We start from the raw sequence: 17,642 nt of genomic DNA, 5'->3' as shown, positions 1-17,642 counted from the left end.
ACAATAGGCTGTTAGTAAAGTTTTGTGGGAGTCAAAAGTTATTTGTGGATTTTTGACTGAACAGGAGTCAGTGCCCCTAATCTGTGTGTTGTTCAAAGGTCAACTGTAGGGACTCAATGTTTAAAAAAAAAGGATGTTTTCATTTTAAGGAAGAACTCTCAAATTGGCATTGGTAGCTAAATAGTTATAATCTATATGTTATTTATCTGACCAATTATCTGCTGTATCCATCTTTCTGACTTAAATTCTCATTAGCATCCAAGATTGCATATGGTTCTTAACATTAAGATTTAGAGCCATTTGCATTTGAATATTTATGTTCTTGATCCCATCTGAAATGAGAAAGTACGGCCACGTAAAGATTATACATGCAATTCCAATCTCTGAGGAAATGGGGATCAGTTTCATTTTGTCTTGAAAATATAAATATTTTACTAAAATATACTAACGTATTAATTGGAAGGACAAGATGGATTCATCACTGAGGGAAAAAAATCACAAAACTCTGCACTGCTATTTACCACATTGGACCTCCTTATCACACACACAAAAAAACTGGGGCTTCTAGTTACCCAGTGGCAGATCCAGTAGTAGAAGGTTAGTTTCCTAACCATCCGTACTTTTCCTACCCTACTAGAAAATTTCCTACCGTACTAAAAAACTGAGCCTTTGGGCTTCTCCAACATCAGTTCCTAGAATGGTGCTTGGAATCCTTTCGCCTAGACTCAGAGAAGGAATTGCGCTCTCCTTCCCAGCCCCATCTCAGCTTTTCGCTATCCTCCCAATCACCAGTGTTGCCTTAAGGCAGATTCTCTTCATAGCAACTGAGGGGATCCTAAGGACAGGTCTCTTCAAAAAATGCAGGGAAGTGAGGCAGAAACTACAATCACGATGAAAACCGGATGCTCATTCATTCATTCCCATTGTTCCTGCCCACATTTGATACTTAAAAAGATACTTTCTTAAAAAGAAAGAAGATACTGTCAGAGAGACTGCCTGGACATCTCCGAGTTGATGTAAAGAAGTAAGAGAATACTCACATGACTTATTACTGTGGTTGAACTTCCCACTAAGACCAGTTTTGCAGGTGGTATTTCTAAAACAGCAGCATGGCGGCTGGCTGACATTCCAAGCTCAGTTCTCATTCGAGCCACCACCACCTCTAGTGTTGTCTACAGACCAGAGTTGGATTTCACAATACCTAGAGATTAACAAATTTTTTGCACAACCTCTAATTTTCAACATTTTTCCACTTCCCTCCCTAATTTTAAATATGTTAATGCTATTTTTATTCTTTCTCCAGTTTATGTGGTTCTTAAAATTGATGCTTAAAATAATTTCCTTAGTCATAGGAGAAGAAAAATATTAAAAAGAAGAAACTGAATACTTCCTAGCTGGATTCAGTCAAATGGAATTAATTGAGAGCTCACTGGTGCAGGACACCTTGAAGGATACACAGATGCATGATTTATAAGGTCTGTGGTCTGTGAGTGATAGCTATGCCCTGACGGAGATACCAAGATGATACTTTTAGTGTTCCAGGAAAGTCATGGACAATAGGAGATGGGATATGTGTCTGAAGCTGACAGCACAGAATAGTGGAAAGGACTTTCAGAGGTCAGACAGGGAAGTTGACAAGGGAAACTCAGTGGATTATGTAGGTCCTCACTGTTAGGGCCTCCCTGTACATCACCCCTTTACCCTTGGTTTTCGGCCACTTCGCTAACACAGGCTGTCCTGCCGACAGCTAGCGGAGGATACCCCAGGGTCGCACTCCGGCACTGACACGTGGCAGCAAGACCAAGTTAGGTTTCAGTCAGGCCAGTTAAGTCTCAATGGAAAGTTCGCTGGATTTTTTTTCCTGCTCAATAACACATTCATACCAAATGAACAGGAAGCAGACAAGTTCAGTACAAGTTCAGCTTCTACCCCACCCCTTCCCTCTGCCATGGTCTAAGACAGGCTGCAGGACCTGAACTTAGTTTCACATTACACCCGCACATGCTCTGGCTTAATTGTATAGCCAGGTCAGCAGAGAGCATGTAAAACATGAACTACAAATCAGAGCTCTTGTGTGTGTATTGCCAGGATCTAACCACCAGCAAATTCTACCTCTTGGGACTGCGATCTTTGGCTCACCTCCGATGCTGCCCCAGATGGCTGGTAGGTGGGGAGTGCAGGACCAGGCTCTTCCAAATCACAGGCAGAGTATGCTCGTCACGTTCTCAGTGACAAACAGTCTGAAGTGACAGTGTGACAGCAAAAGCAGATGGGAGTCATAGTGTTAGTCATTTCCCATATTTCTCCATTTTTTACAAGCCAGGAAGACTGCTGCTGATATTTGAAATGAGATGTCAGTGACCAGCAGAGATGTCATGCCAGCAGCAGTGACGGAACGGGGGTGAGTGAGGCCATCTGGACATGACAAATGTCAGACTAAATCGATAGTCAAGTCATACGCATGATAAATAGAAATGGCGGCAAAGTGTAAGGGAGACTGTAGATATTTATATTTGATGGGACCATAGCAGCATTTTAAAGGTTCCTGATGCAGAGAGGGTTTCCATGGCTGAATAATTTGAAAAAACTGGGTTAAACAAATGACGTTAGAAAAACTGATCAAAAAAATTAAAAACTATGTGAAGCAACTAAACTTGGATCAAAGAATTGACCAATAAACTATGTGAATAAAGTCAGTGCTTGTAGAACAGAAAGTAATTTCTAGGAAGTACTGAACATAGGTGAGGTAAGCTTTGAGGTTGTAAAAGAACCCAGGAGAAATAACTAATGAGATCTTATTGTGTTTAATCAACTTATGCACAGTTTCAGAAAAACTCTGTAATGATAAAGGGTCATACATAAATGGGAATGTGATTATTGTACTACCCCCAATAATAGCTACTTCCTCATTAGCCATGTATTAAGATGCTTCCTTTAAATGGTCACTGACATCTTATTTCAAATATCAGCAGGTAGTCTTTTTGGCTTATTTTTTTTTTCATGTAACAATATGGAAAATAAACTGCCTCTGAGATAAAAAAAAGAGAGAGAAAGAGAGAGAAACAAGAGTCCCATGAACCTTCTGTGTAATGTACTTGTGAAACTTAATATCTACAACAGGAAATGTGAACAAAGTAGCAAATTTTAAATAACGGCTTGTTCTCTCTCAAAGAAATGGAAAATGTTTTTAATCTTCTTAGCAAAGAAATGTTTTCAGAAACACAGACCTGAGTATTTTCCAGAAGTTTTTGCTATTTGATATATGTTACAAACTAAGAAAGATAAACTCATACTGTAAGCATTATTACATTAAATATGTATGTAAGCTGTTAAATTTTAATTAGGCAATTTGCTTCATCTTTGAAACATAAATATGCTTATATATTTAGTTACTAGTACAACAGTGAGAGATTGGGGGTGGAGAATGAACGAGAACGGCAAGAAATTTTGCTGTTGTTATCAAAAGCAGATTCCTAGGAATTTTTAACTTATTCCTTGGTGTCTTAGAGCATAAGAGTCTATCTCTCTTACACACACACACACATACACACACAGATACCTATTGGTGTGTTGGTTTATCATCTAAGCCTGAAACAGAAGATCAGTAGGTTCATGCAGGGCACCAGCCAATGAAGGAAGAGGTAATTGGTAAACCCGAGAAATCACACAGAGGCTATGTTCCAGAGGAGTGGAGGGCCAAGCCCCAAAGCAGCAATGGGTAAGACAGTTCTGGCCACGCTTCAAAGTCTCATTTTTCATACAGGTCCTTGTATGATTCCAGGGGTCCAAAACCTGAGAGTTTAGAAACTGGAGGCTCAGAATCAGATTTAACTCAATATTTTTAAAGTAAAGCAATGCAACACCTCTTACTGAAAGTTCAGAAGGAATCAGTATCAGCTAGAGTAGGAAAAATATCGCATAATCATATGGCATATAGCAACTGCTCATCTTACTAACTCAAATTTCTCCCAAATTTCCATTAACCTTCCTAAAATTAAGAATGTAAACATAGTGACAGAGAATTTTGTTGACGTTTAAATTTGAAAGAGAGGAAAAATATCATGAAAAGAACTTACCTGTGCCTGTGCCATCCTTAACTTCATTTAAGTTTGAAATGTTACCTCTGCTTTCTAAAGAGCAGTGATTGGTTCTGATTCCACTGAGAACTTAATACATTCCAGAAATTGTGTTAAACATTTTCACTTATCATATTTGTTCCTCATAACAACCTCTTGCAGTAGTAGTAAACTACCTATATTTTATAGAATCTAGATGTAGAAACTAGAACCATAGAGAGACTGAGTTGTTCAGAGTCACATTGCTGATGAATAGTACAAACAGATCTTAAAGAAGATGAATAGTACCAAAAATAATAAATCATTAATATTAGTGAAAATATCCAGTGAAGAAAACTCTAGAACTACGTAAACTATTTTGATTTACCTGTTACCAGAGATAAAGAAATATTTAACACTTTTATGGACCTTAAGAAAGATTTAATGATAACTTTGTACCCAATATGAAGTTAATTACATGAGACTCTTTACTCTGAGATGCTAGCATTACTTTTTTAAAAATAGAATTAGCCCTAAGTCATTTCCCCACACACACATGGATCTTTTAAATGCTCTAATTAATAAACCTATCATCTGGATAGGTCAAATGTACATCACAACCAGACCGAGGAATTGCAATTTTAGAATTTGATCAAATTAAATGTTCTCTATTTTCTGCAGATAAATCTGGCATTAGTAAGTGAAACAGTCACTTCTTTTTAACATGCCTCCTTAATTTTCAGTATTTATTGTACAAGTACTTTGTGTCAGATTATGGACTTTATTGCAGATATTCATCATTATTGGAAATTATGCAGAAAATGGGGTTTTGTTTTCTTCCACATTTGCTCAGAAAGGGCAGTCGCAAACATGTGAATAGATCTGAGTACAACAATGAATCATAGAACACAATGACTATTGTTAATATTTAACACAACTGAAGTAGGTTTCATTTGCATAATTAATTACCTGCCATCATTTTTGTCTCACAACTTTGACATAACACAGAACAGTCACTGGAATGCTTTTTTATTTTAGAAAAATGTCTTCAACTGTGATAAAAATGCCTTGGAATTTGGCTTAAAGAGATGCCCTTCAGGCTAGAGCATTTGACTTTCAGAAAGAACAGGAAAGGTTTTCCATTTTTATAAATCTGGGGAAATAGAGTGTGTTATTCGTCAACACCAACTCTTTTGCACTTTCTGCTCAGCCATAGGAGATTTTGAACAAACACAGGAAAATGTGCATGAATTACTTTAAATTCAATATATTGCTATGTAGCAAGTCCATAAGAACAGTAGCTTGTATTCACCTGAAACAATTTATACCAAATTGTCTAAACATACACAGAAAATCCAGCTCTTATCTGATCCCAGGGTCCCGATATGTTTGATAAAGCAAGAATCTGCTTCTTTCTCTTCTAATTTTTTGATGAGTATATATTTTTAATGGTATTAAAAACAAAAACAGTGAAGTTTTAAAACACAGAATCAAAGATCTCTTTTTGATTTTGCTTCTGTGGAGCAGCCAGAGTGATTTTTTCTATAATATAAATCTGATCACATCATTCTCCAGATTAAAGCCATTTGATGGCTCCCCACTTCTCTTGTCTAACCAGACTCCCAGCTTATTCGGGCCATATGATCTGAGTTAATAGTCCAGCCACACGGCTAACCTGACATCCCCCAATGCACCATGCTCTTCCTTCCTTTTCATCCTCAGCATAAATTTCCCATGCATATCATGCCTTCTCCTCACTTCACTTGATGAATCTCTGCAGGTCATAGCATAGATTTATAGCCTCTTAGATGTCTTGTGTGAGTTTCCTCCTCTATGTACTTCAGCAGCATCCTATGTGAAATACAGCATAATCGTATATAGCACTTTCTTTCCCGTTTACTTCTCACACTCCGCTTCTAGGCCGTAAGTCTCTTGACAGCAAGAACTGGGACTTGTACCATGTTATGTCCTCAGGGGCTGACTGCATGCGTGAAATATAGTAACCTCTCGTTTATTGAGTGAATGAATGGAAATCTTACTATCCTCACATACTGTCTATAAGTGATGAATGCTTAATAGAGCAATTTTTAAACTTTTTATTAATCTATGACAGACTAATTATATGTTATTTTCAATTTCTGCTCCAGCAGATGTTAAAGGTTGATTTGCTGGACATCTGTTATGGTGAAGGCTGAGCAGCTCAGTATTTCATTTCCCAGACTCTCCTGGAGTGAAACATGACGCGGTATGTGACCTTGAGAAGTGATTTCGCTTTCTGTGCCTGAGTTTCCTCAATTGCAAAATGAAGATGCTTATAAATCACTTCTTACAGTATTTTTGGGAGGGTGAAATATTGGTAAAGCATGAATACTGCTTAGCATGGAGCCAGACATATAGTAAAAGCATCATAAATGTTTGCCATTGTAATTAGTGCTTGTCACACACAACTGACTGCCGATTAAGTCTTTTTTTATTTGGAGGTTCTCATCTGGGTAATTATCTTACCATCCCTTCTCCTCACTTCCTCTTCAGTGTAATGATGGAATTGAAACAGACATCTCTAGGTACTCTTAGCTTTAAAACAGGTTGTAAAATATATCCGAAGCATTATGCATTTGTAGTAACCCAGAATGAAAGGCAGACAGGGTCGGAGAGATTATTAAGGAAGGCATATGATGGATATAAAGAAAAGGGAAGTAATGAGTTCCAAAACATTTTCCAAAAGAGCAGTTAAGGGATTGAAAGCAAGAGAGATGATCAAACAAACAAAAAGCGATGCATTTCATTTCTTCATGTCAACTGTTTCAGCTATCAAAGAGAAGATACCCTTCAAAATAACTTCAGCCCTTGCATATTCAAAATGTCAATTGTATGCCCAAATAGAGGCAGACAATAGGACAACTGGTCTCTAGTGTTGCTACGGAAGTAGCAGAAAGGATCCTACTGTAAATTTACAAAACCACTTAATTAAGATGAGTCATTTAAGATTGCATTTGGCTGCATGGACTAGAAACTAGAGCGGCTTAAACAGGAGGCTGTAGATCTCATTTAATAAGGATGCTAAAGGTGAACAGTCTTGAGCTGAGACTCTATTCAGGGAGTCCAGCTCCTTCTTATAGCATGCTTTGTCATTCTTAACATATGATCTTAATCTTCATGAACACAAGAGAGCTGGTGCACCATTAGGTATAAAGTTCTCATTCCAAGCAGGAGGAAGGGGGAAGGGAAAAGGTGAAAAGACACAGCCAGCTGAGATTTTTACCCTTTTATCAGAAAAAGTAGGGTTTAATTTCCTGGAAGCTCCACCAGGAGATTTTGTTTTACATTTTATTGACTAAAATTGGGTCACATGGCCAACACTAATTGTAAGTAATTCTGGAGACATTTGCATTTCAACCAGAAGTATGGGATTCTTTCACTAACCTGGAGGAAATTGACTTGGTGTAGGGAACCAGCACATCTACCGCTTGCCTCCAGGTCAGTAAAGTAAATTAGGTTTGACTAGCACATGATGAAACATGTACTGTATATGTTGTTTGGTGATAACTGAAATTAGATTAAGAGAAATAGGCTGACAACAAAACAACAAACTTCTATTGTTTAGAAATAATCAGACCTAACCTTCCCGCCCCTTCTACTCCTTGGTCTCCTTTCCATCTCCTGTCCTCTGCCTAAAAGGAAAGCTGTGTTCAGCACATCAAAAAATCTATTACCACTCAGCCAAAATTTTTCCAAATAGATTTATTTGCCATGTTATTGAACATTTTTCAAGTTAACAACTTTCAAGTTTTTTTTACTTATTTTTATCAGATCTTCATAACACATTCCTGTATTAAATTTGTCACATTGTTTCTCAATTTCTTTTTCCTTTCTACCATCACTATTCTGAGGGTGAGACTTAAATGTGCACAATTGTTACGTCCCTGGAGATTCTGGATTGCAGTTGCCACAATTGCTCCTTTGTCTCTTGTGATACATCATCTAAAATTCAAGATGTCAGTCCAGAGAACACATAAGATATATACAGGAAATCTCTAGGAATAAAAACTTTATGTTGACTTTAAAAAGAAAAGAAGTGAGAAAACATGAAAGCCAGCAAGTCTCCTATATGTAGACATGCATCTAACTCAAAATATTTGTATAAGGTCATTTAGGAGATATTAAAAATCTAACCAAAGGAGATAGCCCTAAATATCCAAGGCCCTAATGTTCTAAAACAAGAAAATATCCAGGAAATTGAAAGCCAGAGTTCTCGTAACACTAATTGCCCTTGAGCTGGGAAAGTCAAAATAACATCAAGAAAACAGGAGAAAGGTTTGCTGCAGTCCGCTGAGATGAAAATCTGGCAGCTTACCATTGTATTTTGGGTCATTGATCATTTCTAAACAACCTAAGCAAAATTCCTCTAGACTTCAGAGGTTATCCAACAGGCTCCAAGTGCTTCTTCAATCACTAAAATTACATACAAGGTGAAGGGGGGAATGATCACCCAGCAATTTGATTAGGATTTTAGCCTAGGATAAGGAAATACATTTGATCATTGTTGCAAATCAGTTCCATTAATATGTAGAAAAATGGTTTCAGGCAGACAAAAAGTCAAGGTAACCTGTAAAACTATAGTCTGAGACTTAGATAGATACAAGCTACAAAACCATTCCCACCACTCTATCCAGTCTGTAACAGGATAAACAGGTTCCAAAACACCAGAAAATGTGGGCTCTTGACCTCATACCTTCAAGGACAAAGAATTGTTTGCTCTTGGTTTTGTTCTTGCAATTGCCGCTGTTATTGTTGTTGTTTATTAACCTGTAAATGTTCTCTTGAATTGCTGAGTAAAATGTTCTTAGTTTCTCATTCCATATTCTGGAGGCAAAGTATATCTGCTATGAAAACATAATTAGCCAAGTTCCAGGATCAGTTAAAGAAAACTAATGACACATTTGTCCAAACTGCATGCCAGTATGGCTGGTTGAAACCAGTGTCAAGGAAGTCAAAGAGCTTAGTCTGTTAATAAAAGTAGAGAAAAAAACAATGAAAGCTGATAATAAGCCACATGGAAGGGATACATTTAAACAGGACCAGAAGAAATGCCAATCAGTGAAAATAAGCATCAGAATCATTTTTCATTTCTGAAAAAATACAATGTATCAGTATTTGCAAATGATAGAATTCCTCTTTGCCCACTACCAAATTGCCCCTCTAAAATGTAACAGTTTATGTCTTAAACCACATATCAACATCAAGTTTGCACTGCCAAGATACTGATGCTTGGCATGGGAGGACAGTTAGCATTCACTACGTTTCCCAGCCTCCCTTGTAGTGAGGTAGAAATCGTGTAACTGTGTACCCAGCAATGGCCTTGTAAGTTGAAATGGTATGTCCCTGATAGTCAAAGGCAATTAAAGCGCTTGTGAGTTGTCTACACTCCCTCTCTGCTAGCCACATAGCCAGAAACAAAAATCCTCCAAGATGATAGAATTTCAAGGTAAAAGCAGCCCAGATCCCTGAGTCACTGTCGGAGCAGAGGCTCTGAGCAGACCTGCGTCAGTTGTCTTATCCTTTGTCAAGAGCAGGACAGAGTTGAGACGCAATGAGATTTGAACTTATTTCAGTGTTTTTTTCACATTTCTTCTCATCTAAAAGATAAATATTTAGTCACATTGGTAGAAGTGGAGATCTCTTTTTTCTTTAAGCCAGCAGTTTGGCAAGAGTAGAAACAGATTAAATGCTTTTCTTTAAATTGAAGTATCATTGATACACAGTCTTATATTGGTTTCAAATATACAGTTTAAATGCTTTTTTGCACTAAGATGATTAAACAGTAATAATTCATTCCTTTGATGACTTAATTAACAGCATAACTGGTCATGTATTTAAAAATTGGTACAAATAAATTCAGCAAATATCTAATATCTATCTATCTTTCTAAATCCCAGTACTGTTCTAGATATTTGGCACATGTCAGGGAGCAAAACAGATAAAAAGCCTTGTCTGAAGGAGCATAAGTCTGTCAATTATCAAATTATCTTAAATCAACCCTTTTTAAAAATGTTTTTCTCTTAATCAAATATTTTTAAAAAGAAGCTAGTTCTCTAATAGTTCAAATTTTTTAATTCAGTATGATCTTTATCAAATGGTATTACCTTCCCCACCCTAACCTCTAAAAAGAAAACTTACTAAATATATGTGCCTTTTGATTTTCTGTGAAATCTGTGTGGTAATAATCATTTATATTTGCTAACCAAGAAGTCTTTAAAAATGAGTGATTTCAAGTTTCCCATAGGTGTTCTTTTCCATGAACATGGGATAACAGCAAATCCTGTCAAAGAAATTGAAACAAGTAAGGAGTTTGGGAGACTGGTTAGGTAACTTCCTTATAGTGATTTAAAGAAGGAAAAGGAAGATGTTTCTCACTGTAATATACAGCTTCACATATTATTATCAAGACTGCAAGGTCACATTTTAATGTTCTTAATAACTTCCTCATGTTTTTGATCATAAGAAGTAACATCCTGTTACTAAGCTTGAATATTTGTTCTATTACAATTAGGAAGGATTCAGATTATCTGGTGGATGAGTTCACATATCTGAAATTGGCTGCCTATTAAGACTAGAATTCATAGAATTGCTTTTGACCTCAAATGGTAAGTTCTCAGATACATTTTTCCATATATTACACTACTGCAAAGATCAAGAAAATGGAAAACAGCAGTAGAACAATTAACAACAGATCATACTAAACTATGACACATTACTACTTGGCTTTATTTGTATATGTTGAGGTGCATTACTGTTTTACTTTATTGAGATTAGTAAACAATAGAACTCAGATGATGTATGCTGAGTGTATATGTGTTTTCCTAGGGATGGTAGGCAGGAAATGGATACTGGAGGTAATACTCTCCCAAAGGCTGTAGAACAGCAGGAAGCAAAGGTTGAGTAGAAGTGTTATGATATTAATAGTAATAGCCACCATTTATTGGGTGTCTACTCTACACCAGGCACTGTATTTATGCTATCTCATTTAACCCTAAACATGTTTTCTCAATTTTTGGATGAATAAACAGGAACTCCGAGAGCTTAAACAAACCTTAGACTCTAAAACATCTAGCTAATAATCAACAGGGTGGGTATTTGAACCTTGGTCTATCTGACAGTATAGCCAATATACTTTCAAATATGCCACAAATCTTCCCATTGCAAGCTCACCTAGAGCAAGATAAACCCCAGAAAAGAGAACACAAAACTGGGCAATTGGCCATGGTTGCCTGAGTGTCTAGATTTTTAGTCAGACAGTGTCACCATGTGAAGCTGAGTGACAGGCAAACTTGCAAGCTGGTGGAGGAGTGATTTGCTATTACAAGGTGTCCAGAGAAGAAACACAATGGAATACAATTAAATCAAACTTGAGCCATTGTTTGTAAGGCTCTTGGAGCCTCTAGACTCCTTAAGATAGCACCACTCTGGGCCTCAGGAAGAAGCCCGGCACTGCGCTGTTCTGAGCCCTAGGGCTTTCCCAGGGAGTCCATAGGAAAAACAGGCCTCCCTTTTCATCTGAATTCCAGTATTCTAACATATGCTAGTATTCTAGCATATTACCTCCGTAACTCCCTACACCTGTTTGACAGGAGCTGAAGATCTAAAAAGCCCAGGAACAGTTGAACAGCTGACCCTATTTTTAAAACCCTATTCGAAACAACCCTCTTCCCTGTCTTCCTCTTGACACTCATGGGAAAATGGAGACGAAGATCCCGCACAGCAGAGCACATTGCTCTGATGTTTGAGAGGCCGTGATGGGCTCCTGTATCAGGAGAGTTTCCAACATCTGCTGGACTTTAAAGGACCAATTAATTGCTAGGTACAAAATGAACTGAGAAACCTACCTAGGATTCAAATGAAGGTTCTGAAAGTCAGTTTTATTGTTAGCGAAGCTGGATTGAGAACAGTACTTGGACCTCATGCCAAAGGTGCTTCCCAGTGTGCAGCCTCAGCAAAGCCACTGACTTTCCAGACCTGTCATAGGCCCAGCTGTAGATTTCCTGCCCCCACAGGCAGAAACTGCCCAGGAGCTTTGCTAGATAGAGAAGGAAACTTCCTCTCCTTGGCAGAGCAGCTGTAAAGGGAGAGGGCAAAAGAGGCAGCCACATGCTGCACACCGCCTCTGCCCCCGTAACTCCCTTCACAGAAAGGTCATGGGTGAATAACTGTCAGATTCTTGCTCTGTGACCAGTTAGATAAATCAGTCTTCTTCCCATGGGTGGAGTAAGTGGTGGAGAAAAAGGGCAAAGTTTAGTACCTCATTATGCAAAACATATCCTTTGGCCAATGTGATCACCTGGAATCTTCTTAGATATGTAGAATCTCAGACTGCACCCTTACTGGATTACCATCTGTGCTTTAACAAAGCCCCCAGGTAATTTGTACCACTTGAAAGTTTGAGAAGCAGTGTTTAACTGAGGCACTGTCACAGAAATCCAACAAGGCAAAAGAAACTCCCCAACAGAATCTTAAGTGAACTTCCAACAGGGGGGCCAGTGTTCCACAGTGAAGCTCTCTTGGATGTAGGTAACAGGATTTTCACGAATACTTGGAATTTTCAACCAGAACTATAGTTTCAAGTGCCTCAAACCAAATGGATTGGGTAAATTCCCGGTCTGCTTTAGACAAAGCGAAGACAAGAAGAAAGCAACGGCATATAATGCTTGCATTTCTTCACCTGAGACACTTCGTTTCAAGCATTTCAAGAATGGGGAACCACCATCAAATGGAAGAATCTAAGTGACAAGTCCTGCTGAGTGTCCATCATGTCAAGAGTTCCTGTGGCCAATCTCTGGCTTCTCTGAATCTTTACCATGTGATCTTTACTTATAGGCAGCTTTGAGTTGGAAATACAAGTTGAGAACCAGTAAGTTTAGTGCTTACTGGAAGACTTTACAATATGTAAGTGAACCCCAGTTACTACTCAATTCTTAAGTAATCCAAAGATTATACTTAATTTTCTATCCCACAGAACAGAGATGCAACCTTTCACCCTCAAATGCCAATGTTAAGTTACAGCCAGCAATAGGCCTCTGCCCCGACCGCCTCAATCTGCTCTGTGTTTGAGACATTTCAATCTAGGTTTGCTGGAGTCGCCCAAATAACTACTTTTAGGGCTCAGGAGAAGACACCCCACCTTTCCAAGGGCATGTTCTACTCTCTTTCCTGAAATCTGTACTATTTGTGAGTTGTGACCTAATCTTCCTTCATGCCCATTAATAGCTCCTGGTGATATGTGGGAGGATTAGGGCTTCATGCCTGATGTTGCCTATTAAGGGAGAGAGATTAGAAAGAGTATTTAGTTGATAAGAAGGGAAATCAGTAACTCTTGCTCTCCAGAACTGAACTGGTCTAAACTGGCACCTTCAAAACAAGCTCTTCAGTAACTTAACATTCCACTTAGCTCCCTCTTAAGTGTTCAAAACATTCTGATACTGCTTATGCCTCTTCCCTACAAAGTCCAGTGAAAACCATTCAATAGCTGGTGCCAAACAGCCTATGATACACAGCATTTTTATAACAATATATATTTACACAGAATCTGTTAGCATATTACCTCAAGGCGTTTTAGCAATGAACTATTTTAGAAGCACGTGGGAGATGATGAGTATATAATTTTGATAAACTAAATGTTTTTTCTTCTAAAATGAAAATGTTGAAGGCCCAGATTACTTGGTGAGGAAAAATCATTTTCTGTATATGTTGTTCCTACTGTGTGAATCTTTCTTTGATCTGAAACTAACTTCACCTTTGAAGCTATATCAGCAGAGCACAAAGAAAACAATATTTATTCACCAATTATCTGATATATTGCATTAATACAGACCTTTTGGATTATCTAAGGCCCAAAGAGACTTTTGAATGGCGATTTGAATCAGTAACTCAGGACAATCAAGGATTGCTTTGAACTTTACTGAACAGAGTATGGTGCTAAATTATTTGTTGTAGTTGTCTGGATTTTTCTGGGGAATTTATCCTTTTCCATTTCATCTTAGGTGGTGTAAAACAAGCTAAGTCACCTATGCCAAGTTGTTTTAAAGTAGAAATGATTGTGGATAATACTGAAATAACTTTACACACGGAGAAACTATTTTTGGTAATAATAACCAAGCAGCTAATGGTCCATCTTCTAATACTTTGAGATAATCCATTGCACTCATATTTGAGTAAGCTACTTCACTAAGGCCAATATATTACATATGCTAGTGTCATTTCTTTCTGGCCTTTGTATGTAAACATTGATACAGTATTTTCATGTAGCTGTACATTTGGAAAAAATACTCCCCAATTGAAAAACTATTCTTATTGTAGTCAAGTCCATTTACAATATAAAAAACTATTATTGGTAATGTCAGAAGGGTAATGCAGAACGTTCTGTTTGAGCAGAGTTTTATCATAGCTCACTAAGTGCTCTCTATCCACCTCCTCATTTGCTTTCTGTAATTCTGTGACATAAGCAAGTCAGCAACACTATTCCTATTTTTTTATTGTTTGGGAAATAAGCCCGGAGAGGTGGTAGGATTTTCTCAAAGTTATACGGTTAATGATGGATTTGGGCACAGACCCAGGTCTCTGGCTCCTTGTCCAAATCTATGGGGTTGTGACAAAGGTCCAGGATGACACTTCCCACACAATGGTTATGAAAGCCCAAGAGCAATGAACACATTCTAGTTCTGCTTTCAAAATCTCCTAACCAGATTACTGAGGAATCTTCTTTAAGGTGAAGTGGATATGTCAAAAAGAAAAGATTGAAGATGCTTTTAATTTAGTAAAAAAATTTATGTAGCCTTTTAACATATGCACAAGGTAAGATTCAGTATGACTTAGAAAAATAATACCTTACATTTACACAGACTTTAATATTTCATAAAGCAATTGTGTATATGTACATTTATGTGTAATAGAGTTGCATTTCACAAGGCAATTGTGCATCTCATTATATGTTCATGATAATCCCATTGGTCGGTAGAGTAGATGCAGAAACCGAGTCTCAGAGTGTCGAGGTGACTTGCCCAAGGCTCCAGGTGGCGGAGCCAGGGGGAGAACCTGATAGTCCAGCCCCATGCAGGGCGTTCTTTCCATTACCCCATAGCTTGTTGTCACCTTATATAAGGGGAGCCTAATAGAATTCACTAGGCTCACAGTCCTGTTCTGTGACTTTTTTTCTTGTCCCCTGTACCCATATTTTTCTTTTGCCACCAGAAGACAGCCAATAAACACCAGGGAGAAACCTAATGGTATGAAAAGGTTTAGCCAGGAAAGTTAAACTGTAGGCACTACTCCCAAGGGTCTGAAACCCCAGCCGCAGTTTTAATCCTCTGCTCTGAATAGTGGCAGCTCTCAGCGGCGCTCTTCCCTGAACTGTTCCACAAAGGACATTTTGTTGTTCTGTTTTTGGAGACAGCCCAAATCTCATACTCATTTGATAGGGGCAATTCAGCATCATAGAAACATCTTAAGAATGAATTTCACTTAAAATGCCTGGCTTGAAAGGATGACGCTCGAGATGATCCATATTCAACGTTCAAGCTTCATTGCTTCATTTTTTTTCTTTAGTCCTGAATGTGATCTCTGATGATTTATAGCTGATAATGGCCTACAAAGTGCTGCTGAAGAAAACAAACTTACTCAAAATAACTTGTACAGTGCTCATTATACAAAACAATGCTGACTTAGACCAGAAAGGGACAATATCTGGACTCAAGACATAGAAGAGGAAGTCGTCAGACATGATCTTAATCATATACAAGGATTTGAGGCAAACAAGACATAACAAGGAAAGTGAAAAAGGACATGTCTCCAATGTCTTTTCCTCCTTATTTTCCAGGAGCCCCAGCATGCAGCAAAAACATCTATGCTACAGACAATAAACTTGTTAATCAGTTTTCTGCAATAAAGCTTATCTTTGTGAGTACATTACTCATTCAAAAAGTTCTAATGTAATAAGCCTACATGCAAATTTTATTAGCCCAGTAACTTCAGTTATCAATTTTACTGCTGTGTGCTCAATTGTCAATATACAATTTGTAAAGAAAAGCTTTTTGAAAATCGTTGACTTCTTAGAGTTTTAAGGCATCAATAAACTTGATGGAAATCTTGAATTTTATTATTAAATTCCCTCAAAGCTTTCTTTTCTCTCCCTAGTGGTACCTGTTGGCTCCCAGCAGTGTTGGTATTTGAACTTAGAGTCTTCATCACCTGCTTCAGACCACATTCACAGGCAATTTGATTACAAGATGACCCAGTCCTGGCTCACTGTGGTCCGCTAACAGCTTTACCTAAATCAGCCATAGAACAAATGATATAGTTTTGGGGAATAAAAGAAAAAGGAAAGCACGTTACTTCTTTTTATTTCCAAGTCTCTCAAAAGGTATCTTCCATTCAATCATCTGTTCAATTATCCCCTCGAGCTTTCATTGAGCACAGACAATGTGCCAAATCAGACTCAGCCCAGGAAACACAGTAATAAATTAACTACAGTTTTGCCACCTGGGTCCTCCACCCCATCCCACACTTAGATACCATTTTGCAAAGAAGTCATACTGCAATGGAAAAGAGTAACAGTTAACCACAATGCCTTTTGGTAAGCACTAACAGAGATTCATATCTCCATGAGCAGCACCATGACTAGCACAAACTTCCACTGAATATGCAATATGACCTTAAACATATATATATGCATTTATACTTAGAATATACATATAATTTATATACATATAGAATTTTATTCTAAATATAGAATATATACATATATATTCCCTTCCCAACCCCACCAGAGGATTCCCAAAACAGAAGCTATAGTTTGTTCTATACTCACTCTGATCCTCAATTTCTCTACCTACCACCATAAAGCTAATGCCTTCATTTGATGATCCTTAGAAAAAGATATATTACTAGAAATCACCTTGAATGATGCATGGCTTAGCATACTTGTAATAGTTCACCTGCAAAAATGTTTATGACTTTATTTTTTGATGTAGAAAATATCCAAGAGCCAAGATCATCTGCTAATTTTGTTAGGTTTTCCTGCTCTTTCAGAATATTTGAAATTCCCTACATATAGCAAATTCTCTTTTGTTCCTAAAAAAGAAAAAAGGTTTTCTTTAAGTGAAGGAAATCTGATTTAAAATTAGAAACAGTTTATCCAAATGTGTTTTGTAACAACTCAATTTTGCTTGAAGACTGCCATTCTTTGTTGTTTTGAATTTTAATATGAGGTTGGAAATAACAGCAAATGTGTGTGTGTGTGTGTGCGTGCGTGTGTGTGTGTGTATGAAACATGAAGGTGCCTTGTAATGCCTGCGTAAGATAAATTCTAGCCTAAATAAGCTGGCGAAGAGAGGCAACAAAGGGCCAGGTAGTTTATTTGAACGCAAACACCCGGGCGAGATTTCCCCAATCTACAAAAATAGATGCTGGGGAATTCGCGCGCGTAAGCAGACAGGCAGCGAGTTTTTAAAGAAGGTGGGGGAGGCAGAGCTTAGATTTACAGCGGTGCGAGGATTGGCTAACGTATCAGGTTGGGAGGGGGCAACAGCCGGGGGCTTT

The 17,642-nt window shown here is 37.9% G+C and overlaps 1 long non-coding RNA gene across 1 annotated transcript; it reads left to right on the top strand.

Annotated features, from left to right (window-relative positions):
* Positions 1-2,055: 2,055 nt before the first annotated feature.
* Positions 2,056-16,312, top strand: LOC130679918 (uncharacterized). Its single transcript, XR_008992912.1, has 4 exons — positions 2,056-2,074; positions 6,203-6,300; positions 15,922-16,001; positions 16,239-16,312. It is a non-coding gene; the product is annotated as an uncharacterized LOC130679918 (long non-coding RNA).
* Positions 16,313-17,642: the final 1,330 nt, after the last annotated feature.

The sequence above is a fragment of the Manis pentadactyla genome, chromosome 12 (genome assembly GCF_030020395.1).
Source record: "Manis pentadactyla isolate mManPen7 chromosome 12, mManPen7.hap1, whole genome shotgun sequence".
In the NCBI taxonomy this organism is placed as follows: Eukaryota; Metazoa; Chordata; class Mammalia; order Pholidota; family Manidae; genus Manis; species Manis pentadactyla.
Note: the sequence above shows the minus strand (reverse complement) of the source record. Positions and strands in the feature narration are given on the sequence as shown.